The sequence below is a fragment of the Chiloscyllium plagiosum genome, unplaced genomic scaffold (genome assembly GCF_037043375.1).
Source record: "Chiloscyllium plagiosum isolate Xiang-an unplaced genomic scaffold, Cpla_swu_hap1 HiC_scaffold_11, whole genome shotgun sequence".
Lineage (NCBI taxonomy): Eukaryota > Metazoa > Chordata > Chondrichthyes > Orectolobiformes > Hemiscylliidae > Chiloscyllium > Chiloscyllium plagiosum.
Window position 1 is genome coordinate 16,297,990 of NW_028270149.1, and position 27,238 is coordinate 16,325,227.

At 43.1% G+C, this 27,238-nt stretch overlaps 1 protein-coding gene across 5 annotated transcripts in view; it reads right to left on the reverse strand.

The window, feature by feature from the left end:
- LOC122557422 (neuronal PAS domain-containing protein 2) overlaps positions 1-27,238 on the reverse strand; it is a 281,788-nt gene that overhangs the window by 235,691 nt on the left and 18,859 nt on the right. For 4 of the 5 annotated variants that reach the window (XM_043705135.2, XM_043705134.2, XM_043705130.2 and 1 more), the window contains exon 2: positions 1,139-1,215. The gene's annotated coding sequence lies outside the window, so the exon portion shown is untranslated. Of the gene's footprint in view, positions 1-1,138; positions 1,216-22,997; positions 23,067-27,238 lie in introns of all 5 variants that reach the window. The other variant, XM_087991865.1, reaches the window with a different exon arrangement.

Genomic DNA, 27,238 nt, shown 5'->3' on the forward strand with positions numbered 1-27,238 from the left:
CTCCCACAGTCCAAAGATGTGGAAGTTAGGTAGATTGGCCATACTAAATTGCCTATAGTTTCCAGGGATGTTCCGACTAGGTATGTTAGCCATGGAAAATACAAGGGGGTTTGTAGGTAGGATGCTGTTTAAAACGTTGGTGTGGACTGAATAGCCTGCCTCCATTCTGTAAGATTTCTACGATCATAGCCATGTAACAGAGTGTCAGGTATATTTGCATGATTCACATGTCAGCACTGAAGCTAACAATAACAACTTCACACTGAATTACAGTCAAATCTGTCCTCAAATTCAATAGCAATTTGAACAAAGCCATACATCCAAGTTTCCATTTTGCCTTTTTTACAAAACAAAATGCAAGTTGGTCTATGTTCAAGCCTAACAAAAATGACTTATGCAACCAACACAGAAAATGCTGGAGTAACTCAGCTCTTTGGTTCTGAAGATGTGCCATACCAGAATTGAAAACTTAATTCGGTTTCTTTCTCACCAACTGCTGGCAGAACCACTGAGTTTCTCCAGCATTCTCTGTCTTTGTTTCAGATTTCCAGAATTAGCAGTATTTTGCCTTTATAGAAAAATGACATATGTTTGTGTATTCTCAAAATGAAAACCATCCACCCAGTCGACCTTTTCAATGCCATTTACTGATTTGAAGCTTCTTACATACCTCAAAGTGAAGGACCAGGAGAAATAGTATTCATTCCCAAGTATGACTGTTTTTATTCTGGTTTTTAATATTAATTAATTTGAGGCTTTAATCCACTCTCTTCTAGACATGGTGAAGTTCTAGTTTTCATTCCCACTGCAATGTCCAGTCTTATTAGCATCTCACAACCAAAAGCACTGCAGGATATATTATCTCATGTAGGCTTCTAGACCAAATCTTATATAATCTATCAGGTCAAATTTTAAGCACTGTTAAGAATTTGTCTGTATCCTGTTTGACCTTATTAAAAACTGTGTAATAAGGAGGTGCATCTTTGCTGTGATGCTACTGCATTTTCAGAATGACAGAGTATGTTTTCATTGATGTCTTTTCACCAAAATACCACTGCATAAAATGTACTCAAGTGCTAGTGTGCAGCAAGCCAGTGTCATCTGTCAAATAACATAAAATTGAAAGTCAACAGCTTACCTTTAATATGCTTTGGTCTTTGGTGTTGAGCGGTTCTTTTCAAAGAGAGAACTCACTTCTTGCTCGAACTGTCTGATCTAGATGTAGAAAATAAAACATGTGACAAATGGTATGTAAATTCAGTAACTTGCTGCTCAGTGCTACAAACTTGTGACAGAAGTTTTTAAGCTATGTTTTCTTTCCTGTGGCAGTTCTGTGCCAATATATTTATAACTGAGCTGTCAAAGTGCTACTGGCTTTGCTGTTTAATGGAGGGAAAGTTGCGGTTTGGGTGAAAATAAAAATTCTGGAAATCACCGCCCAGCTCTGATGAAGAGTCATCTAGACTTGAAACATTAGTTTGCTCTCTCTCCATGGATGCTGCCTGACCCACTGTCACTTCCAGCAACTTTTTTGCTTTCAATACAGATTCTAGCATTTGCAGTAATTGTTCCTGCATAATGGGGGAGATACTAAACGAGTATTTTGCATCAGTGTTTACCGTGGAGAAGGACATGGAAGATATAGAATGTGGGGAAATAGATGATGACATCTTGAAAAATGTCCATATTACAGAGGAGGAAGTGCTGGATGTCTTGAAATGCATTAAGGTGGATAAATCCCCAGGACCTGTACCCTAGAACTCTGTGGGAACCTAGGGAAGTGATTGCTGGGGCCATTGCCAAGATATTTGTATCATTGATAGTCACAGGTGAGGTGTTCAAAGCCAGGATGTGAATTTTAAAATTGAAATGTAACAAGATTCTATGATCAGCACTAGGATGAATGGCTAGCCAATCTGCATTGCCGTTAATGGTTGATGGATGAATGTCAGTCAGAACAATGGGGAAGTCAGTGTCTCTATGGATCTATTGCATCCACCTGTACAGGCAGCTGTGGCTCCAGTTTAATGTTTCATCTGATAAACAGTACTCTTTCAGGACTGTTCTACAATATCTTCGAGGAGAAAATGAGGACTGCAGATGCTGGAGATCAGAGCTGAAAATGAGTTGCTGGAAAAGCGCAGCAGGTCAGGCAGCATCCAAGGAGTAGGAGAATCAACGTTTTGGGCATGAGCCCTTCTTCAGGAATTCCTGAAGAAGGCCTCATGCCCGAAACGTCGATTCTCCTACTCCTTGGATGCTGCCTGACCTGCTGCGCTTTTCCAGCAACACATTTTCAGCTCTGTTCTACAATATCGACCACTTACTGCCCTTCACTGAAACATGAGTCTGTAATCTTTTGACCTTGTGGTGAGAATCAGAGCCATGGAATCAAGTTAACACAGAAACTGTAAATGTGGAGACGTGATAACATTTACTCTTCCAAATATGGTTCTTGTGGTCTTTAATTCCAGAGAACATAATTGTCAGTTTAAGCAGTGGATTATATTTTTCTTCTAATCCAGTCAATACATACTTTGACACCACATATTTAAATAATAATTCTTAAATTGCAACCTTGAATAATTAAATGCCATGTCCTACAGTAGTATAATGATTATATAACGAGACTAGCAAGCAATATTCTCCGTAAACTGGGTGACCATGTAACAGCAGGGAAACCCCATGCACACATCAGCAGTCTCCACTGTATGACTCCTAATCTGCTTTCAACAAACTGCACGTAACACTCAGATGTCCACACAGGATTAACAGAAATTAGAGAGGACATTGCCAGCAAATTAGAGGCTTTGATTAATAATCTGGGGAGCAGTCAATTGCTACTGTAGAACTTGAGTATTCCTGAGAAAAAGGACACATTGTGTTGTCTTGTATTCATCAGGACAATTTTCAGGAAATACCAAAGTGATGAGAACATTAATACTGCATGAGAGGAGAGGGATGATTGGTTGGTAAGTGAGCTCTGGTTGGTAAATGTGTTGCTGTGAAGTTGTCAGATTGTAAAATCTCAAATGGTTCAATTATTGATCTTTAGGGAATAAAAATATTTGATTTACTTCAATTCCACAGTCGATTTGGCTGATTCTTGATTGCTGTTGGAAAGGCTGAACAAACCAGTCAGCTGCTCCCCATTATAGCATATTGAACACTACAGCAAAGGAACAGGCCCTTCGGCCCACCATGTCTGTGCCGACCACGATGCTATTCTAAACTAATGATGTGGAGATGCCGGTGTTGAACTGGGGTGTACAAAGTTAAAAATCACACAACATCAGGTTGTAGTCCAACAGGTTTATTTGGAAGCACTAACTTTCGGAACACTGCTTCTTCTTCACATGATTGGCTGATGATTATATTACTATAATCACCACAGACACTTCAATACCTCTGTCTTTACAACCTCTCTTCAAAAAAACCGAGGACAAAATAAGCTTTTTAAAGTGACAGGATTGTCACACGTTAGAGATGGGCAATAAGTGCCAACCTTGCCACCATGACACCACATCCCAAGAATGTATTTGAAAATGTTCATAGTTTTTAATTGCTCCTTTGGCTGTTGGTGATGAGAAGTGCGATACTGCAGCATTCTTTCTTGCAACATATCCTCAAGCTTAAATCTGGACAAATATCATTTCTAACTAACCAATACCTGAAACATTATCACTTTCCTAACTGGTCAGACATTGGATCACTGTGACAATCATCTCTGTAGCTGAGCTAGAGAAGAGGTGGGACTCGATGGGTTTGAATGGGCCATGTAAGAAATTTGTATAACAAATGAAATATTTTGCAATGCACTCCACCAGAACAGAGATAGAATATTTTAAAAGTGCAATATTCATCTTTTAAATTACTGAACAAAAAAAACCACACTGCATCTTTTATGTTCTGCAATTTCAAGTAGCAAGCATCTTAAAAAAGAAGAGGATAGAGGATAGTACAGGTTATTATAGTAAAGGGAGGACCAAAGGGCTGCTCTCTCATTAGAGAGGGAGATGGATAACTGGTGGTGAATTTAGCCTGAGGGCCTGTACAAAGGCAGGACCTTCCAGTTGACCTCTGTACATCATTATTAATTGAAATGAAAAGTGTTGGAAGTCTCTAACATATTACAGAAAACACTGCAAATACTCAGCAGGTCTGGCAACAGCTTTAAAAAGGGAAACAGAGTTAAGATTTCAGCCTGAGAATCTTTCATTACGACAAAAGCTCACAACTGGAAAGAATGGGTGGAATTTTGTCAGCTGAGGGGAGATGGGTTTCATTGCCAGTATTGGTTAAGTTTCTTGAACTTCATATCAGGTTATGAACCCTAAGTCACTCTTTTTTTTTGGTTTTCCCTTGGACAGAACTGAAAACAAGAGACAGCACAGTTCTGAAAAGAATCACACCCAACTCAGTGTTAATACTTTTTCTCCACAGATGCTGCTAGACTTGATGAGTTTCTCCAGCATTCTCCGCACTTGTATTAAAAACAAAAGAACCATTTTTTAGGTGAGTCCTTAGGGGAGTTAATTAGGAACTGATTGACACTAGAAGCAGTGAGAAACCGGAATAAGATATCAGCAAGCCACAGAGGTGTCACCTAGATTTTCAAATGTAGTGCTGAAGAGGTCTTTGTACAGATGATGAAAATGAAGAGGCAGATCATTTTTCCGCAAACAGGCAGTAGACCCTCCAAACAGATGCTATGAAGGTAATGGAAGCAGGTAGTCATGATGGTAAATACTGTGAGCTTGGTCTGAGGTCCTGGATTGTGCTACAGGTCATTCTGCTATAACGCATGTTTCATCAGCACGAATTGGCCATAATACGATTTACGAATTGTGAACGTTGTTTGTTTCATGCAAACTTTCTACTGAATGGTTATAGCAATTTTCTATTCGCGATCTTCTACAACGTGATTTTCCATAACGGTTTTCCATAGCGCGATTTTCTACAGTGCTAGATTGCAGAGAAACACGACTGTACTATAGACTTCAGAATTTTAATAACTGTTCATGGATTGAAAGAATCAACACAGATAAACTGTTACACACAGAAAGAAGCAGCACAAAACTCTTTCTGAAATAAACTGTTTCCCGAGATTAAAGGGGCAGGGAGAAACTGTTGTAAAAGCAATATGGTCATTAGCCATCCCTGGGAAGGAGTTGCAGCAACAAAAACAAGCTGCTTCCTGGGAGAGAGGAGGTGACATTGCTTGACAAATGGGCAATTGAGACTACCTGCAGAAGGAATGTCCTGAGGTAAAGGGATTAATTGCAGGAAAAGTAGTGTTTTTAAATGGGCAGCTAACACCAAATGTGACAAGGCAATGAAAGTTACTTCTGGCAAGAAGTTAAAAATCATACAACACCAGGTTATAGTCCAACAGGTTTAATTGGAAGCACACTAGCTTTCAGAGCGCTGCTCCTTCATCAGGTGGTTGTGAAGGAGAGGCGTTCCGAAAGCTAGAGTGCTTCCAATTAAAACTGTTGGACTATAACCTGGTGTGTGATTTTTAACTTTGTACACTCCAATCCAACACTGGCATCTCCAAATTCTGTGAAGAAGTCAAGCTACAGGCTTGAAGACTCCAAAAGAATAATCACTACTTTGGATGAAAGGAATCTAAAGAAATCAAGATAGTGTACATCCATATCATCAACTACGTTTGCAACCACACACATTGCTACACACACCAGACCCCATGACTCATTCATCAAAACCTCAAGCAATATCAACATACGTACTTAGCATTTACAAGCTCCATTTCAACTCCAGATATTTGTCAATGTTGCAAGCTCACAGCTACAATTTACAAATTCCACATAGGTTCAGCTATTGCACTGTGGTAAACATTGTGCAAGTACATTGCAACATACCAACTTTTCACTTACAGATATGTAAGGATTGCTGCCTGTTCATTTTTTGATGCCAGAAGATGAAAGTCTAGGCAAAGTGATGCCAACTACTCAATCTGTCGGTCACAGACCCAAGCTCCAATGCCAACACTGGTTGTACTATTAGAGGATGTATGAAGCCAGGATCTGCATTCACTGAGTTACTGGACATATGTAGGCTGGAGCCATGCCAATGGGAATGATAATGTGTGTGCCAAGTGTCTGAAAGGCAAGGTGGCAGACATGTTCTGCTACACATAACTGAAAGATGAGGACTTTGTTGTTGGTGTGGGGGCAGATACTGCTCAAGGATTTGCACATGGAAATACTTGGCCCACCAGTAGCCTGCCAGCGAGCCATTTGTCACTGTCAAGGAGCATAGAAGAATCAGTTTCCAAATTAGCCACTGGTCTTTGTGAAGAGGTTGGAGCATAACCTTTCCAGCAGAGACATTGAGGCCAATTTCATAAGAACACTCACCCTGATGCTTTGTCCAGGATGGTGTCAAGTTTCTTGAATGTTGGACTCAAAAAGCAGAACAAATGCAACACAGCCAATTACCGTGCCATCAGTCTACTCTCAAACATCAGTAAAAAGATTGAAGGTGTCAGCAACAAGCAGTACCTGCTCAGTGACCCACAGTTTGGGTTCTGCCAGGGCCACTCAGCTCTTGAAATCATTACAGCCTTGGTTTACAGATGGACAAAAGAGCTGAATTCCAGAAATGAGGAGAGAGTGACAGTCCTTGCCATCAAAATGGCATTCAACCGAGGGTAGTATCAAGCAGCCTTTACAAAAGTGGAATCAATGGGTATCAGGAGACAAACTCTTCACTGGTCAGAATCAAGCCTAGCACATGGGAAGATGGTTGTGTATGTTGGATGCTTGTCAGTTCAGCTTCAGGACATCTCTGCAGGAGCTCCTCAGGATCGAGACCTGGGCCCAACCATCTTCAGCTACTTCAGCAATTACCTTCCCTCCACCACAAGCTCAGAAGTGGGAATGTTCACTCATGATTGCACGATGTTCAACACCATTCGCAATTCTTTAGATACTGAAGCAGTGCATGATCAAATGTAGCAAGATCTGGACAATATCCAGGCTTGGGTTGAAAAGTTGCTAGCAACATTCATGTCACACAAATGCCAGGCTTTGGCCATCACCAAAAAGAGACAACCAAACCGCCATCCCTTGACATTCAATGGTATTACCATCCCTGAATTCCCTTCCTATCAACATTCTTGGGATTACCATTGACCAGAAATTCAATTGGACTCACCACATAAACACTGAGCTACATCAGCAGGCAGAGGCTAGGAATACCGTGGTGAGTAACTCACCCCCTCACTCCCCAAAACCTGTCCACCATCTACTAGGCACAAGTCAGAAGTATGATGGAATACTCCCCACTTGCCTGGATGAGTGCAGCTCCAACATCACTCAAGAAGCTTGACACTGTCCAGGACAAAGCAGCGCGCTCGATTGGCACTACATCCACAAGCATCCACTCCCACCACTACCAACGTCAGTAGCATCAGTGTGTACTATCTGCAAGATGCAACTGCAGAAATTCACCAAAGATCCTCAGACAGCACCTTCCAAACCCATGACCACTTCCATCTAGAAGAACAAGGTCAGCAGATGTATGAGAAGGCCACCATCTGCAAGTTGTCATCCAAGCCACTCAACATCCTGAATTGGAAATATTTTGCCATTTCCTCACTGTCATTAGTTGAAAATCCTGGAATTCACTCCCTGAAGAATTGTGGGTCAACCTACAGCAAGTGGACTACAGCAGTTCAACAAGGCAACTCATCACCACCTTCTCAAGGGCAACTAGTGATGGGCAATAAATGGCCCAGCCATCAACATGCATGTCCCATGAGTGAATCAATAAAAATCATGGTGATATATTCACATAACAAAGCCAATCCAGAAAAAGACTTGTCAACAATGGAAAATGCTGTCCACATTGGTCAAAGGATGCGCCAATTTACACCAATTATTCCTCATGGCCTCAAGAGGCAAATTGATACCACTTCTTCAGTTGAATATAACATTGCATAACATATTTTTCCCATCTTAATAAAACAGAGGATTTTGTAAGTCATCATCAGCACCACCGTAGGAGATTAGCTTGTTATATATTAAGATTTAAATAAGGAATATATAAGCTTGTAAAGATTTGACTCCCCTTTTAAGCTGTTAAAGTTGCACCTAAAAAGTACATACCTATTTAATATTCATGACACCGTATGTCACAGCCATGTATAAAAGGCTCAATTGTAATAGATTTCTCATGCATAATGTGCACAGAATTGTTACTTGCTAGTACTGAACATGACTATTGCGGAAGAGGTAGTCACTTGCCTGACTTCTGTGCCTTGCTTTCATCGCAACAAATGCAACAATGTCAAGCTTCAAACAATCGACACTTTATATTAAGAAGTAATGACTATTGATTAGTTGGTAAGTTGTTTTTGGTTGGCCAAGGCATTGTCATGTACAAAGATTTAAAGGACATAGAATTTAGATTTGGCTAAGTCAAAATCGGCACAAGGCTTGTTCACATTCCTTCTGCTTGTGGAGACTGAGTTCCTCCTCCTCTCGCAAGCAGAAATGAGCCATGTTATGAACTTGACTGATTGTCACAAATTAGTTATACGTGTAGCTATTGGCACGCTTGGCATTGTTCATCAAGTGCTTCACAAGTGTGGACTGGTTGAGTAAACTGTCCATAATGAGAAACTGAAGTTATGCATTGTTTGATTAATTAGGCAATCATTGGGACTTATACCCTACATATTGTCATCGCACTGGCACTGTTCAAATGCTGCTGTTAGCCCAAAAGTACATTCCGTCTACCACACAACTGAACAATGCCATGCTTGACTTCCCGCTCTGTTGTGAATTGTGGCACAAATTGTTGCAATTGTTTAAAATTTGACATTCTTGTACCTGTCCTGATAGGTGCAAGGCAAAAAGTTTTGGTGCCATCGTCCTCTTTTCAACAACATATGGATCAAATTGGAAAGTAATTTACATGGAAACTAGAGCTACATTAGACAAATTCTTCATGAAAAGATAGACGCTGAACGCCAACATTAAGAGCCTGTATTTTTGGCTTGGCAGGTCACACCGAGCAGACTTAGAAAAGGAATACTCTGGCTTGCAATCAGAGCTTGGTGCACATGACCCAGTAACCTACTTTCAGATGCCACAGTCTAAGGTACAAGAACCTTCGTTTCTCACTGATATTAAGTTGCTGCGTCATCCTTTGCTTTGCTTTTTTTTTGCCGGAAATTTTACATAAGGTGAATTGTCAGTGGAATTTCATTGGCAACCGATCATATAACCATGTGGAGATTTGTACAGGCTGCAAATTAAACAGGAGGTCAGAGACAGCCTTAAGTTAGCAAGATCACTGTATTAACTTGTCAACTCTAATCAGCGTTGAGCAGAGGTCAAATTATTTTAAGGGAATGTACATTTGGCAGGATGGCTTACAAGTGATTGGATTGCTTTTTAAACTCATAACCAACTCCCAAGTGTCACTTATTTTAGCTGAAGGGAGGTTCGATTTTCATTCTACAATCTAATACTTTTTCAGCAAGTTCAACTCCCCCAGGTGTTTAAGTAACCTTAGGTTCTGATCACTGATAGCACAGGAACAAGAAAAATGGATCTTTCGAACAATGGCTGATTAAATATTCTGAAACCTACTGGTCAGTCTTGTAAAAATGCCAAGCTCATGTTATAGAAATAAAAGAATAAGTGCAAACAGTTTAAGAACAGGGGAACAGATGTAGGCCTGCCTACATTCAGCCAGCCATGCCTGCACAACTCAATCATTGCCAATCTGTACCTCAAATCCATTTTCCTGCTTTTACTACTGATTTCTTGAAACTTTGACCCAGTAGAAATCTATCAATCTCAATCTTGAAAAGCTGGAGTTATTTTCAGTGTTTATACACTTTGGGCAAAAGAGTTACAGATCTCTATTCATTGAATTTGTTGTGACATGTGTTATTTGTTATTGTATTTAACATATTTACTTGTGCAGCACTGCACACAAGTGCTTCAGTTGAAATGGTATTTTGCAGAGATTTGTTCATTGATTGCAAGATTTCCTGAATTGAAGTATAGCAATTTAGGCGTTGTAGTGCAACAAGTGTGTGTGTGTGTTTACTGTGTGTGTGTTTACTGTGTGTGTGTTTACTGTGTGTGTGTGTTTACTGTGTGTGTGTTTACTGTTTGCGTCTGTGTGTTTACTGTGTGTGTGTGTTTACTGTGTGTGTGTGTGTGTGTTTACTGTGTGTGTGCTTACTGTGTGTGTTTACTGTGTGTGTGTGTTTACTGTGTGCATGTTTACTGTTTGCGTCTGTGTGTTTACTCTGTGTGTGTGTGTGTTTACTGTGTGTGTGTTTACTGTGTGTGTGCTTACTGTGTGTGTGTTTGTGTGTGATCTGTTTCAAGAAAAATCTGTCTTTCTCATTTTTAACAAATCTTCTGTAAATCAGCAGCATCGCACAAGTATATGCCCCATCACCTGGAAGGAGAGGGACAGCTGGGGTTTGGGTTCATGGCAGCCCCAAGCTGTTCTTTCACTGTCGTTGGGTCTAATCCCTACAACAGCTCACCAGCAGCACTGAATGGAGCTGCAGTGATTCAGGCAAAGGACCCACCAAAACTTTCTTAAAGCAACTGGTAATGGACAATGAATACTGGTTTTGTTATTGACACCCTCATCCTGTGAATAAATACATATTTGCACTAATATTCAATTGTAAATTCTTCTGCTGTAAACATTTCCAACTTCTCCAGATCCATCTTTTACTTACACACATTTTCTTTTGTTTCGCCTTGCAACATCCTCACTTTTGTAATTTAGCCTCTCCTGCCTTTCACTCCAGTTTTTCAATGGAGAGAGGAACAGAGTTAACATTTTGAGTCGGCTATGACTCTTTTTCAGAGCTTCTTTCCACAGATGCTGCCAGACCTGCTGAGATTCTCCAGCATTGTCTGTGTTGTGTTAGATTTCCAGCAGATGCAGTATTTTGCATTTCTTCAAGCTGAAAGGTTAACTGCCTGATCTGTCAGCATTAGTGACATTAGTGACATCAAGGTAGGTAAAAACAATGACTGCAGATGCTGGAAACCAGATTCTGGATTAGTGGTGCTGGAAGAGCACAGCAGTTCAGGCAGCATCTGTGGAGCAGTAAAATCGACGTTTTAGGCAAAAGCCCTTCATCAGGAATAAAGGCAGAGAGCCTGAAGCGTGGAGAGATAAGCTAGAGGAGGGTGTGGGTGGGGAGAAAGTAGCATAGAGTACAATAGGTGAGTGGGGGAGGGGATGAAGGTGATAGGTCAGGGAGGAGGGTGGAGTGGATGGGTGGAAAAGAAGATAGGTAGGTAGGACAAGTCATGGGGACAGTGCTGAGCTGGAAGTTTGGAACTAGGGTGAGGTGGGGGAAGGGAAAATGAAGAAACTGTTGAAGTCCACATTGATGCCCTGGGGTTGAAATGTTCCGAGGCGGAAGATGAGGCATTCTTCCTCCAGGTGTCTGGTGGTGAGGGAGCGACAGTGAAGGAGCCCCAGGACCTCCATGTCCTCGGCAGAGTGGGAGGGTGAGTTGAAATGTTGGGCCACAGGGCGGTGTGGTTGATTGGTGCGGGTGTCCCGGAGATGTTCCCTAAAGCGCTCTGCTAGGAGGCATCCAGTCTCCCCAGTGTAGAGGAGACCGCATCAGGAGCAATGGATACAATAAATGATATTGGTGGATGCGCAGGTAAAACTTTGATGGATGTGGAAGGCTCCTTTAGGGCCTTGGATGGAGGTGAGGGAGGAGGTGTGGGCGCAGGTTTTGCAATTCCTGCGGTGGCAGGGAAAGGTGCCAGATTGGGAGGGTGGGTTGTAGGGTGGCGTGGACCTGATCAGGTAGTCACGGAGGGAACGGTCTTTACGGAAGGCGGAAAGGGGAGGGGAGGGAAATATATCCCTGGTGGTGGGGTCTTTTTGGAGGTGGCGGAATTGTCGGCGGATGATTTGGTTTATGCGAAGGTTGGTAGGGTGGAAGGTGAGCACCAGGGACATTCTGTCCTTGTTACGCTTGGAGGGGTGGGGTCTGAGGGCGGAAGTGCAGGATGTGGATGAGATGCGTTGGAGGGCATCTTTAACCACGTGGGAAGGGAAATTGCGGTCTCTAAAGAAGGAGGCCATCTGGTGTGTTCTGTGGTGGAACTGGTCCTCCTGGGAGCAGATCCGGTGGAGACGGAGGAATTGGGAATACGGGATGGCATTTTTGCAAGAGGTAGGGTGTGAAGAGGTGTAATCCAGGTAGCTGTGGGAGTCTGTGGGTTTGTAAAAAATGTCAGTGTCAAGTCGGTCGTCATTAATGGAGATGGAGAGGTCCAGGAAGGGGAGGGAGGTGTCAGAGGTAGTCCAGGTAAATTTAAGGTCAGGGTGGAATGTGTTGGTGAAGTTGATGAATTGCTCAACTTCCTCGCGGGAGCACGAGGTGGCGCCAATGCAGTCATCAATGTAACGGAGGAAGAGGTGGGGAGTGGTGCCGGTGTAATTACGGAAGATCGACTGTTCTACGTAGCCAACAAAGAGACAGGCATAGCTGGGGCCCATACGTGTGCCCATGGCTACCCCTTTGGTCTGGAGGAAGTGGGAGGATTCAAAGGAGAAATTGTTAAGGGTAAGGACCAGTTTGGCCAAACGAATGAGAGTGTCGGTGGAAGGGTACTGTTGGGGACGTCGGGAGAGGAAAAAAATGAGGGCTTGGAGGCCCTGGTCATGGTGGATGGAGGTGTAGAGGGATTGGATATCCATGGTGAAGATGAGGCGTTGGGAGCCGGGGAAATGGAAGTCTTGGAGGAGGAGGAGGGCGTGGGTGGTGTCTCGAACGTATGTGGGGAGTTCCTGGACTAGGGGAGATAGGACAGTGTCGAGGTAGGTAGAGATGAGTTCAGTGGGGCAGGAGCATGCTGAGACAATGGGTCGGCCAGGGTGGTCAGGCTTGTGGATCTTGGGAAGGAGGTAGAACCGGGCAGTGCGGGGTTCCCGGACTATGAGGTTGGAAGCTGTGGGTGGGTGATCTCCTGAGGTGATGAGATTCTGTATAGTCTGGGAGATGATGTTTTGGTGATGGGGGGTGGGGTCATTGTCGAGGGGGCGGTCGGAGGTGTCCTTGAGTTGGCGTTGGGCTTCAGCGATGTAGAGGTCAGTGCGCCAGACTACCACTGCGTCCCCTTTATCCGCTGGCTTGATGGTGAGGTCAGGATTGGAGCAGAGGGAATGGAGGGCTGCGCGTTGTGAGGGTGAGAGGTTGGAGTGGGGGAGGGGGGGTAGACAGGTTGAGGCGGTTAATGTCCCGGCGGCAGTTGGAAATGAAGAGGTCGAGGGCGGGTAATAGGCCAGCGCGGGGTGTTCAGGTGGATGCAGTGTGTTGGAGGTGGGCGAAGGGGTCCTCGGAAGGTGGGCGGGAGTCCTGATTGTGAAAGTAAGCTCGGAGGCGGAGGCGACGGAAGAAGTGTTCGACGTCACGGCGTGTATTAAATTCATTGATGCGTGGACGGAGGGGGTGACGTCAAGTCTGTTGCCTCCAAGACTCTGACCATAACCTGCTGATTTCTGCACTTGCTAACCTCCAGGGAAGGACAGTGAAATCAGAAGGACACCGGGGAACTGCTGTGGCTCAGGGACTAGAACAGCTGGCTGCATGAGCCACTCCAATCAGTGCAGATACTGATTTGCACAAAATCACAAAAGAATCCAGGAGGTGCATTCAGACTTGCCTTAATGGAATAATTCACACAAATTATCCCTGCACAGTATACCTTTCCAATTTAGTTTTCTGCTCCTGTTTGTCCACCCAACCTTTTGTTCTGGTCATGTCTGCCATCTCATTTTGTCTCCATTGCTGTCTCTGTGGGTTCCTCGCCATCCCCTTGGAGTTAGCAGATGGAGGTTAGCAAGTGCAGAAATCAGCAGATTATGGTCAGAGTCTTGGAGGCAACAGACTTGATGTCACTAATGTCAACGGAAAATGCTAGAATTGCTGACAGATCAGGCAGTTAACATTTCAGCTTGAAGAAATGCAAAATACTGCATCTGCTGAAAATCTAACACAACACAGACAATGCTGGAGAATCTCAGCAGGTCTGGCAGCATCTGTGGAAAAAAGCTCTGAAAAAGAGTCATCGCCGACTCAAAATGTTAACTCTGTTCCTCTCTCCACTGAAGAACTGGAGTGAAAGGCAGGAGAAGCTAAATTACAAAAGTTATAATTTTGCAAGGCGAAACAAAAGAAAATGTGTGTAAGTAAAAGATGGATCTGGAGAAGTTGGAAATGTTTACAGCAGAAGAATTTACAATTGAATATTAGTGCAAATATGTATTTATTCACAGGATAAGACTGTCAATAACTAAACCAGTATTCATTGTCCATTACCAGTTGCTTTAAGAAGGTTTTGGTTGGTCTCAGGATTCCAGAAACAGAACCAAGCAATACGAACACTCAGATACTAACCAACTCAAATGAGCTGCCAGAGGAATTGATGGAGGCGGGTACAATTACCGTACTGAAAAGGCATCTATGGGTACATGAATAGGAGGAGTTCAGAGGCATATGGGCCAAATTCTGGCAAATGGAACTAGGTCAGTTCAGAATGGGGTCTGGTCGGTGTGGATGAGTTGGACTGAAGGGACTGCTTCCATGCTGTACAACTCTATAACAGGTAGCAAATATCATTGCTAATCGGACACTTCCTAAATCTCAGAGTGTTCTCCTGTTGAGCCTAAGTTTCACCTGCAGCTGATTTTGAAGTCTCAAATATAAACAGTTGAAAGCCATAGGGAAGCAACATCTCACTGATAATCTGGAAGAGAAATTGGATTTTAGTCAAGAAATTTTGAGTATCAGCGAGTGAACATCAAATGAATGCACAACTTCAAGTTTCAGGGAGCCATGGTAACATTGTGCCCAGCTTTCCAAAGCTCTTGAAATTTCAATGTCGCTGCAAACAAGAACAAATAGACCACCTTCAGTCAGCTGACCCTGACTGGAAGGGCAAGACGATCAACTCATTGGAAAAACAAATTTGAAGAGTTAAGTTTTACTACCTTTTACATAAGAACAGAAGAACTAGGAGCAGGAGTAGGCCATCTGGCCACTTGAGACCGCTCTGCCATTCAAGAAGATCATGGCTGATCTTTTCATGGACTCAGCTCCACTTACCCGCCCGCTCACCATAACCCTTAATTCCTTTACTGTTCAAAAATCTATCTATCTTTTCCATAATAACATTCAATGAGGCAGTCTCAACTGCTTCACTGGGCAGAGTATTTCATTGTTCTGACCCTAACTTGATGATTACATTCATGCAAGCAGTTTAACTGAACAAATACATAGTTATTGCTTATTTCAAGCTGTCTTAAATATAAGCGAGCACAGGAACTTCTAGGGACAAAAATATGTCTTTAAAGAGGAGGGGCTAATTTAAGGAGAAGGGGCTGTTTTTACAGAGGGACAGCTGTCTTTACAGAGGGGCGGCTGTCTTTATGGAGAAGGGGCTGTCTTTATGGAGGAGGGGCTGTCTTTACGGAGGAGGGGCTGTCTTTATGGAGGAGGGCCTGTCTTTACAGAGGAGGGGCTGTCTTTATGGAGGAGGGGCTGTCTTTACAGAGGAGGGGCTGTCTTTACGGAGGAGGGGCTGTCTTTACAGAGAGGGGCTGTCTTTATGGAGGAGGGGCTGTCTTTATGGAGGAGGGTCTGTCTTTACAGAGGAGGGGTTGTCTTTACGGAGGAGGGTCTGTCTTTATGGAGGAAGGGCTGTCTTTACAGAGGAGGGGTTGTCTTTACGGAGGAGGGTCTGTCTTTATGGAGGAGGGGCTGTCTTTACGGAGGAGGGGCTGTCTTTACGGAGGAGGGTCTGTCTTTAAGGAGAAGGGGCTGTCTTTACAGAGGGGTGGCTGTCTTTATGGAGAAGGGGCTGTCTTTATGGAGGAGGGGCTGTCTTTACGGAGGAGGGGCTGTCTTTATGGAGGAGGGTCTGTCTTTACAGAGGAGGGGTTGTCTTTACGGAGGAGGGTCTGTCTTTATGGAGGAAGGGCTGTCTTTACAGAGGAGGGGTTGTCTTTACGGAGGAGGGTCTGTCTTTATGGAGGAGGGGCTGTCTTTACGGAGGAGGGGCTGTCTTTACGGAGGAGGGTCTGTCTTTAAGGAGAAGGGGCTGTCTTTACAGAGGGGTGGCTGTCTTCACAGAGGAGGGGCTGTCTTTACAGAGGAGGGGCTGTCTTTACAGAGGAGGGGCTGTCTTTATGGAGGAGGGTCTGTCTTTACAGAGGGTCGGCTGTCTTTATGGAGGAGGGGCTGTCTTTACAGAGGAGGGCTGTCTTTACAGAGGAGGGGCTGTCTTTACAGAGGTGGGGCTGTCTTTATGGAGGAGGGGCTGTCTTTACAGAGGGGCAGCTGTCTTTACGGAGGAGGGTCTGTCTTTACAGAGGAGGGTCTGTCTTTACGGAGGAGGGGCTGTCTTTACGGAGGAGGGTCTGTCTTTATAGAGGAGGGGCTGTCTTTACGGAGGTGGGGCTGTCTTTACAGAGGATAGGCTGTCTTTATAGAGGAGGGGCTGTCTTTATGGGGGGGGGCTGTTCTTTATGGAGGGGGGGCTGTCTGTCAGCTGAGATTTTAAACTGAGGCCTCAACTGAGGCTCTCTCAGGTGGCATTAAAAAAATCCACGACCATTCTTCTGAAGAGCAGGATGGAGGAGTTGTGACTGGTGTCCTGGACAATATTTATCCCTCAGCCACGACTGAAGATAAAAGATCTGTGTTGCTGGTCCTAAGACATTGCCATGTGTAAACTGATTATACAGTACCTTCACTAAAACAGTGACTGCATTGGATGAGGTGAGCTCCTTTCACATCACATTCCTGCAGCAATCTGTAATCTTCACTATCAATATTCAGTGACATAGAGCAAGAAGCAGCATGGCAGATGCAGTGGAACATTCCAGAAACTCATGTAGTCAATGACATGGGACTGACAACTACTGGAAACCATTTTTGATGGATTTAGAGAAAAGAGACACTTTAGCACACAAATGGAAAAGATGACTGTTTGTAAGGTTGAATGGGTTGGGCTTGCATTTATTGAAAAATGGGAGGAGACCTTATTGAAAAATACAAGATTCTTAGGAAGCTTGACAGGGTAGAAGTGGAGAAGTTGTTTCCCCTTGTGGGAGAGTCTAGGGTGAGAGGCACAATCTCAGCATAGGGAGTTGTCCATTTAAGACAGAGATAAGGAGGAATTTATTTCTCAAGGTTGTGAATCTTTTGAAGTTTTTACTACAAACGGCTGTAGAGGCTGGGTCTTTAAGTATATTCAAGGTTGAGAAAGAAAGATTTTTATTTATTTTTTTTTTGACAATGACATTTGTACATTAGACAATACCGTTACATACAAAAGTACAGACAATACAGACCCAGCAAGCCCCCGCCCCTCCCACCTTCCGACCACTCTAAAGCAGCCCGCCCCTATCCACCTTCCGGTTCTCGGTCCACCCCATGCCCCTTCCAGTTCTCAGTCCGCCCTGACACACCTTTCGACCACCTCTAGGACAGCCCGCCCCGGTACCCGCCCGGGGTGACAGCAGTCAGGACGAAATTTCCTGTTTGTTTGTTTTTTTTCTCTCATTTTTTTTTTAAAATTTAACCCCCACACTACCACCTAAGTGCGGTAGTGCTTATTTTATCCCCAGCACCCATGGTGTGTGTGTGCAGGTGTGAGACACAGTGAAAGACACAAAGTGCACCAATCTTTATTCAATTTCCACCACCAGGAAGATAGGAAAACACCCGGGTGGCCAGTGACAAACACTGCCCTTCACATCAAAGGGCAGTGCTGTGTGATCAAAACAGTGAAGGGGAGGGTAGGGACTAAATCAAAATAGAATTGGAGGGAGAAATGATGCACTCCACTCCCTGCGGCGCCCACCTCTCCCTGAACAACTCCAGGGTGTTGGTGGACACCGCGTGCTCCTTCTCCAAGGACACCCGGGCCCTAACGTAACCGCGGAAGAGGGGCAGGCAAAGAAAGATTTTTAATTTTTTTTTTTTTTGTTTTTTATTTAACCCCCACACTACCACCTAAGTGCAGTAGTGCTTATTTTATCCCCAGCACCCATGGTGTGTGTGTGCAGGTGTGAGACACAGTGAAAGACACAAAGTGCACCACTCTTTATTCAATTTCCACCACCAGGAAGATAGGAAAACACCCGGGTGGCCAGTGACAAACACTGCCCTTCACAGCAAGGGACAGTGCTGTGTGATCAAAACAGTGAAGGGGAGGGTAGGGACTAAATCAAAATAGAATTGGAGGGAGAAATGATGCACTCCACTCCCTGCGGCGCCCACCTCTCCCTGAACAACTCCAGGGTGTTGGTGGACACCGCGTGCTCCTTCTCCAAGGACACCCGGGCCCTAACGTAACCGCGGAAGAGGGGCAGGCAAAGAAAGATTTTTTTTTATTATTTTTTTTTTCCCCACACTACCACCTAACTGCGGTAGTGCTTAATGCTTCTGTTTATTTTTTTTCTCCAGGGTGTTGGTGGACACCGCGTGCTCCTTCTCCAAGGACACCCGGGCCCTAACGTAACCGCGGAAGAGGGGCAGGCAAAGAAAGATTTTTTTTTTTTTTTTTTTCCCCACACTACCACCTAACTGCGGTAGTGCTTAATGCTTCTGTTTATTTTTTTTCTCCAGGGTGTTGGTGGACACCGCGTGCTCCTTCTCCAAGGACACCCGGGCCCTAACGTAACCGCGGAAGAGGGGCAGGCAAAGAAAGATTTTTAATTAGTAACAGAATCAAGTGTAATAGGGCAAAGCAGGAAAGTGGAGTTAAGGATTTTCACATGTGCCATGATGTCATTAAATGACAGAATGAACTTGATTGGTTGAATGGTCAAATACTGCCACTACATTTTCTGGTCTTATGGTGACAAGGGTAAGTGGTACTCTCATGAAGAACGGCAACACTGGGGTATTAGTTCCTTTGGTAACGAGGCAGGGATCGGGGAACTGTTATCCTGAGTCCTACTTCAATTTGTAATCCTTTCTAACACTGAATGCAGTCTCAAAATGGAAAAGTAAAAAGCTAAGGACCACTTGCTTCTGTCAAAATATATTTGCTTTTACAGAGGCAATTAGTTGGATTTGTTAAGAAATGGTGACATTGAATTGGCTACCTACTCAGATGTAAAATATTAGCTGATTTCCAGCATTTCCCTTCTGGATGCTTAACTTTGATTCACATTTTGATACAGATTAATAGCAATGAGTGATCCTTGGAGCACTCATTGAAGTAGATTCACTTTCCACACAGGTACCTTGCTCCTCTGTACTAAATGTCCTGAGCTGATGAGTTCTAGTATGACTAGTTCCAACATTGATTTCCGCAGACCACAAATGATTGAACTTTGGTTATGATGAGGAGATTAAAAAAAAAAGTCATCTCCGTCATCGCATAAATCAGAATGGTTACGATTCTGTCAGATCTAGGTCAGTGATAGAGCCATGAGCACAAGCTGCAGTGATTGTAATGCAATTACTTAACCCACTGTGGTTTGCAGAGGGCAACTGGAATGAGGAAAGATTACACCAGCTACAGCCTCAGCCACTAGGCTAATGTTTGTTCAGTGAGAAAAAGTTACTGCTTCCAGCCTTGCACCACATCTGAAATTTTGCCACGGAGTTGGAAAACAGGAGCTGGAACTGTTTTCAACATCCAGATCCCTCTTAACACCGTAAGTAACAACGCATTGAGACTGCCTGACATTTTATCATGATCATGGCTAATCTTGTATCTCAATATGACACATTCAGCTGCTATGAAGTGAATTAATTCCTCATGTGGGTGAACCTATAACTGGCATTGAAAAAGGTTACAAACTCATAGACACTTACAACACAGGAGGAAGATATTTGGACCTTTGTGTTTGTGCCAGTCAACAAAGATCTGACTATACCAATCCCATTCTCCAGCTTTCGGCCATTAGCTTGGGAGGCTTTGGCAATGCAAGTGAATATCTAAATAGCGCTTAAACTTTTCAAATGTTTCTAACTCAACCACCATTTCAGGTTGTGAGTTCCCAGACTTCAACCAGCCTCTGAGTTAAAAGGTTTCCTTTCAACTCCCTCTCTGTCTTCTATCTCTTACCTTAAAACTATAGTAACTGGCTATTAAACCCTCCACCAGTGGAAAATGTGGCTTCCTATTGTTATGGACTAGGCCAGACCAATCAAAACATTCTTAAGCAGGCAGCCCCAGACCATAATTTTGCAATTTGTTTTGGTTAAGTGAACAGTGAAAATTACCCAGAGTAAGATAGCTAGGTTGACCACTAGATTTTAAAACAGACAAAAATTTATTCACAAAATTACACAATGAAACACAAAGAACCAAATAAAGAACCCCTACAGAACTCAGCCTATCCAACTAGACTTAATTATGCTGTTCTGAATATACACAACAGTCCCATGGAACAAATGCTTACAGGTTGAGGTTGAAGGGCAGAAAGAGAGAGAGAGAGTTTTCACACAACTTCCTGTTGAACTTCTCACCAGCTCAAGACTGAACTAAAAACTGCCCAGCTCATCTAGAAAGCTGACCACTCCCCTTTCTTTATACATGTCACTTCTAAAACATGACCACTTTGGCCTGAAGTCTCATCTGTTTACATATAAACAAAAGGCCTTTCAAAATCATTTTCATCTCTGGACCAAACCAGACTGATCGGAGTCTGGCCTGCTTTATTATGCCGCTGAAAAAAATCAAGGACAGAGTCTCCTTGAGCCAAGGAACAGCATTTAGGAAAAAAGGGACTAGCTTTGTGACACTATCCACTCTGTCTATACCCCTCATAATCTTATACACCTCGATCAGGTCTGCTCTCATCCTTCACTGCTCCAAGAATAACGACACCAGCCTCATAGCTCAGGCAGCATCCTGGCAAAATTAAAGTTGATATTGCTGGAAAAACTCAGCAGATCTGACAGTATTTGTGGAGAGAAAACAAACTTAATGTTTTGAGTTTCTTCAGAACCTCTTCTCCTCCCTGTCTAGTGCAATCATATCTTTTCTACACCATGAACCCCAGAGCTGCATGCAATACTCTAGTTAAGGCCTCACCAGCATTTTATACAGTTCCAGCACCAACCCCTTGCTCTTGTATTCTATACCTCAGCTAATAAAGGCAACAATCCCATACGCAATCTTAACCACCTTAACTATCTCCCGAGCTACCTTCAATATTAACCATTGGGTGGCACGATGGCTCAGTGGTTAGCATTTTTGTCTCATAGCACCTGGGTTCAATTCCAAGCTTGGATGACTGTCTGTGTGGAGTTTGAACACTTTCCTTGTGTCGGTGTGGGTTTTCCCCATAGCCCAAAGATGTGCAGGTTTGGGTGGATTGGCAATGCCATGTTGCCCATCACATCCAGGGATGTGCAAGCTAGGTGGGTTAGCAGGGGAAAGGTATGGGTGGAATGTTCTTCAGAGGATTAGTGTGGACTCAATGGGCTGAATGGCCTGCTTCCACACTGTTGGGATTCTATGATTCAAGGGTCAGTGAATATGCACACCAAGGCCCCTCTGATTTTCAGAACTTTCCAGGGTCTTGCCATCCATCGTGCAATCCTGGTCTTGTTTACCCTCCTCAAGTGTACAAATCTCACACTTTTTTGGCAAAATTCCATTTGCTGTGATTGTACACACTGGACCAGTGTGGCCAAGTAAAACAGTTGAGATGTTGTGTCATTTAAACTCATGTAAAGGATTTTTTAGTATCAACATGTCAGGAGGCTTTTGTTTAAACAAATGAATTTGTGCTTGAACCAAATCCTGTGACTGAGCACTACGGTTCTCTATAAAATTCTGAAGTCCAAGAACATTGTAAGAGGATGAATGGGAACAGAAATTGCTGTCCTAGGCCCTTCATTCTATGTCACGATTTCATAACAAATTGAACTAACCGCTGCTAAAAATGCAAGCATCTATCAACAGAAGCATTGACTTGATGCACAAATGATTTGTAGCTTTCTAATTTGCCTTTGCCAAACTGTCCTCTGTGTATGAATGAATTATAAGTTGAATTGGAACTCAATGCAACAACTCCCCAAGTTGGACCTCATCACCCAGGGAACTGTGACTGTAGCTATGCCTCTCATTACTAGAGGAAATATAATCCAGGCCTAACATTGTCATTCAACAACACGCGAGGCTGAATAGGCTGGGACTTTTTTCACTGGAGCGTTGGAGGTTGAGGGTTGACCTTATAGAAGTTTATAAAATCATGAGGGGTATAGATAAAGTGAATGGCAGGTGTCTTTTCCTAGGGTGAAGGATTTCAAGACAAAGGGGGCATATTTTTAAGGCCAGAGGGGAAAGGTTTTAAAAAGACATGAGGGCAATTTTTTTTACACAGAGTGTGGTTCATGTGTGGTAGGAACTTCCAGAGGAAGTGATGGAATCAGGTACAGTTAAAACATTTAAAAGATGGTTGGATAAGTTCATGAAGAGGAAATGTCTGGAGGGATATGGTCCAAGTGCAGGCAAGTGCGACTAGTTTATTTTGGGATTATGATTGGTGTGGATTGGTTTGACAGAAGGATCTGTTTCCTTGCTGTTTGACTGTATGACTCTGTAAAACCTCTACTGCATAGAAGTGCAATGACAACAGATACATGGATACCCTACCACCTCCAACTTCCCTTCCAAGCCACACTTCACTTTGACCTGGTGCTACATCTCCATTCCTTCACCGTCACAGGGTCAAAATCCTGGAGTTCTTTCCTACAGTGCTGTGGGTATCCCAACAGTCCAAATACAGCAGTGAGTCAAAGAGACAGCACCTCACCACCTTCTCAAAAACAATTGGGAATGGGCCAGAAATGCTGACATCCATTCACATTTTGTGAATAAATTTGAATAAATAAATAAAGTATCTCTAGCTGCTTGACAGGAGGATTGTAATGAAAACATTTGACAGTCACATGAACAGAAAGAGTTGCGATTATACCGTACCTTTTGTGATCACTGAAAGTTCTGAAGCACTCTACAATAAAGTACTTTTGACGTGTGGTCGAGAGTGTACTGCAAGAAACACAGTAACACAGTAACTAAGCTACACCCAATAAGGTCACACAAATAAAAGAAAACAATGATCAGATAATCTGTTTCTGTGATGTTGATCAACAAATAAATATTATGGGGAGGCAATGGCCTCATGCTAATAATGTTGGTCTGTTAATTCAAAGACCAGTTAATGTTCTGGGGACCAGTGTTCGGATCCTGCCATGGTGGATAGTGAAATTTGAAACTATCAAAGATGTGAAATTAAGAATCATGGCCATGAATCCATGTTGGGCAAAATCCCACCTGGTTCCCTAATGTGCAGGTAACTGCCATCCTTCCCTGGTCTGGCCTCTATGTGACTCCAGATCAATAGCAGTGTGGTTGACTCTTAACCTCTCTCTAAATGCACCCATCCTATGAATGAATAAAAATTACCCAGGGATGACTCAGATATAAATAGAGATGTGGGATCTCTTACATCTACCTAAAGGGCACAACAGAGACTTGAATTCACATCTTATCTGCAAAAGAAGCCAAGGCAAATCTTTTTCACACAGCAAGTAGCAATGGTCTGGAATGAGCTGCCTGGAAGTTGAGGCATGTCAAGAGGTCTTTGAATGTTTATTTCAATAGAAACAATGGTTATGGGCAAAGACAGGAGGATGGCTCTAAGTCAGATAGCACAATCAGAGAACTAGTTATGATCTGATGGGTCAAACAGGGTCCTTCTGCAATTTAACAAATCCATGGAGTTCAAACGTACAGCTTTTGGAGACAAGAGTATCTATCAATAAGCCAAATGTGACATAAGATAATATGAGGGTATCAGGGCAAAAGCATGATTAATGAATTAGGTCTTAAGGAGTGTTTGAAAGAGGTAGAACGAGAGAAATGTTGAGGGAGTGATTTCTAGTGCTTCGGCAAGTGAAGTTTGTACTGCAGGACACTAGCATTGCCAACACCTTTGATTTGATGTGGCCAACCCACTCGGGTAGACTATCTGTCATCAATCATTCTTACTGGTATTAATCTAAGCTACTGATATCAATTGGGGGAACAATGTCCACACATATGTCTTCAGCAGAAGGTAGAATCAATCTTGATAATTGGTAAAGGTTTATCAGAAAACACTAGTCATCTAGTTACATCACACCTATAATACATGATAGTTTCTTGTGAAATATCAGGCTCAAATTAAGACTACATACACACTATTGTTGGTTACACTGACATAGCATTGGAATAACATACACCAAACACTGTGATCATTGGTCCAACACTTCATAGCCCTCCCAGGAACAGAGCTTCAAATATTTTCTAATCAACCTGTTCAGAGACATCATTACACACTGCTGGAGCAGATGGGACTTGAACCTAGTCCTGGCTCAAAAGTAGTGACACTACCACTGCACCCAAAGAGGTCTGAAAATCCAGATTTTATTGAATTCAAGTTGCATAACATACAATGGTGTGGTTTGATTGATTGATTGATTGATTGTCACGTGTACCTAAGTACAGTGAAAAGTGTTGTTTATGAGCTGTACAGGCAGGTCATAGTAAACAAGGATCATAGGGTATAATAGAAAACAAACTAGACAGAGGCATGCAAGTCAGAATTAAAGTTTATAAGTGTAGAATGATTATAAGAAATGTTAGAGTTAGATCTACTGTAGGGAGCTCACAAGGAGCCACATGGTGTCGGTGCTATCTTGTCTGGAATCCATGTCCCTCCCTCTCTCCCTCCACAGCATTTCCACCACCACATACAATATTGAATCAACTGCATTAGCAGTCCAGTGACATTACCACTACACCACAATTTTCCCCTGAACAACAGTCCTTTATACATAGATGGGCAGAGCTTATTACATGGCTCCCATTAAGCCTTCCAGATACTAATCGCCTTATACCAAGTGGTGGAACAATCAAAGCTGCAATGTTGCTGAAAGTCTCTTCATATTTGAATGATCACATCTCTAGCATCATATACAATTTCTTTCCTTCATACAATTGAATTCAAATACTTGTTCATCAGAGAAACACCCATGTCAGTAACATGCCTAACAGGTTGTGAAGCAATTCACTGCATCATATGACTCTCATTGAAATTGACTGAATGTACAGTATCGATCAGAATACGTCATAATCTGTTAATTCTTTGATCGATCGACTTTGAATATTCTCAAAAGAATGCAAACATATGCAGTGCTAGAGGTTGTCAGTTTATTCCTGAGGCTGATTTCTGTTCACTAGCTGCATGAGACAAATGCTGTCAAACTCTCATAAACTTAGATTCTTTAATTGAGACTTTAGAACAAATCTCAGGGGATTTTGGATGGGAATCCGGGAAAAATGCTTCAAATGTTTTAGTTGTGTTGGAATGTGGTGATTTAACTGTGATCACATAACAAAGTGCAGCTTGACGATCCGATCTGCTGAACGATTCTGTTAGCGATATTAAAGAAAGACTTACATTTCAACATCATGGATTCAGTACCTTGCAAAGCATTTGACAACCAATGAGGATCCTTTGCCCGAAACGTCGATTTTACTGCTCCTCGGATGCTGCCTGAACTGCTGTGCTCTTCCAGCACCGCTAATCCAGAATGAGGATCCTTGACATGAATATTTATCATCAAGAATTTTGGACTAACATAAGGAGATCTATGAACTCGTCACGTTTTCTACCACACAAGGTTGTGGTAGCAATGTCACTGAAGTAATCTGAGAAAGAAATTGATTTCCAGAAGCTAAAAGTGGCAAGTGTATGGGGAGAGCGTGGGTGCATGGTATTGAGGTACAGATTCATTTTGATAATGCAGGTTTGATGAACAGAGTGCAGGTTTGATGACCGGTATAGCCTACTCCTGCTGAAGGTTTCTATGTAGTTACTTTTTGAAACTGTAGGAAAACACGGCAGGAAAAGGGAAAGAGCAATTTCACATAAATAACAATGGGACAACGACTGGAATCTATCCTAATCATCTTGGCTGAGGGACAAATACTAGTCAGGCCATTAGGGACAATTCCCAACTCTCCTTCAAATAGTGACATGGAATCTGTTACATTCATCCGAGAGGATGCTGCGATCTTGTTTTAATTGGTGATCCAAAATGCTATGTAAATTCAAGGCTGAGGTAGACAGATATCTAGTCAGTAAGGGAATAAAGGGTTATGAAGATGAGGCAGGGAAGTGGAGTTGTAATGGTCAGATCAGCCACGTTCTCATTGAATGGCAAAACAGACCCGATGGGCTGAATGGCCTACTTCTACTTCTACATTTAAAGTTCCTATCTCCAGATCCATTTGATCTACAAAACTGTGATAAAGATGCTTAAGCATTTACCTAGTAGCTACTATAGATAGAGTCCTAGAGATGTACAGCATGGAAACAGACCCTTCGGTCCAACCCGTCCATGCGGACCAGATATCCCAACCCAATCTAGTCTCACCTGCCAGCACCCGGCCCATATCCCTCCAAACCCTTCCTATTCATATACCCATCCAAATGCCACTTAAGTGTTGCAATCCTCTGGCAGCTCATCCTCTGGCAGCTCATTCCGTACACGTACCACCCTCTGCATGAAAATGTTGCCCCTTAGGTCACTTTTATATCTTTCCCCTCTCACCCTAAACCTATGCCCTCTAGTTCTGGATGCCCCGACCCCAGGGAAAAGACTTTACCTATTTACCCTATCCATGCCCCTCATAATTTGTAAGCCTCAGCCTCCGATGCTCCAGGGAAAACAGCCCCAGCCTGTTCAGCCATTCCCTATAGCTCAAATCCTCCAACCCTGGCAACATCCTTGTAAATCTTTTCTGAACCCTTTCAAGTTTCACAACATCTTTCCGATAGGAAGGAGACCAGAATTGCACACAATATTCCAACAGTGGCTTAACCAATGTCCTGTACAGCTGCAACATGACCTCCCAACTTCCGTACTCAATACTCTGACCAATAAAGGAAAGCATACCAAACGCCCTCTTCACTATCCTATCTACCTACGACTCCACTTTCAAGGAGCTATGAACTTGCACTCCAAGGTCCCTTTGTTCGGCAACACTCCCTAGGACCTTACCATTAAGTGTATAAGTCATGCTAAGATTTGCTTTCCCAAAATGCAGCACCTTGCATTTATCTGAATTAAACTCCATCTGCCACTTCTCAGCCCATTGGCCCATCTGGCCCA